This window comes from Nematolebias whitei, chromosome 19 (assembly GCF_014905685.2).
Source record: "Nematolebias whitei isolate Nwh7 chromosome 19, NemWhi1, whole genome shotgun sequence".
NCBI classification, from domain to species: domain Eukaryota; kingdom Metazoa; phylum Chordata; class Actinopteri; order Cyprinodontiformes; family Rivulidae; genus Nematolebias; species Nematolebias whitei.
Window position 1 is genome coordinate 39772961 of NC_056516.1, and position 255 is coordinate 39773215.

Sequence of the window (255 nt, forward strand, 5' to 3'; positions counted from 1 at the left end):
CCCCCCCACACACACACACACACTTGTAGCTGGAGACCACTTCCACTGCAGATCCTCTTATGTTCAGGGGGGTGTAGGTGTTTTTGTTCCTTCTGAAGTCCACGACCATCTCCTTCATCTCCTTCATCTTCTTCACATTGATGTGAAGGTTATTCTCTCTGCACCAGCTCTCCAGGTGTTCCACCTCTTGCCTGTAGCTGGACTCATCATTGTTTGTGATGCATCCCACCACCGCTGTATCATCTGCAAACTTTA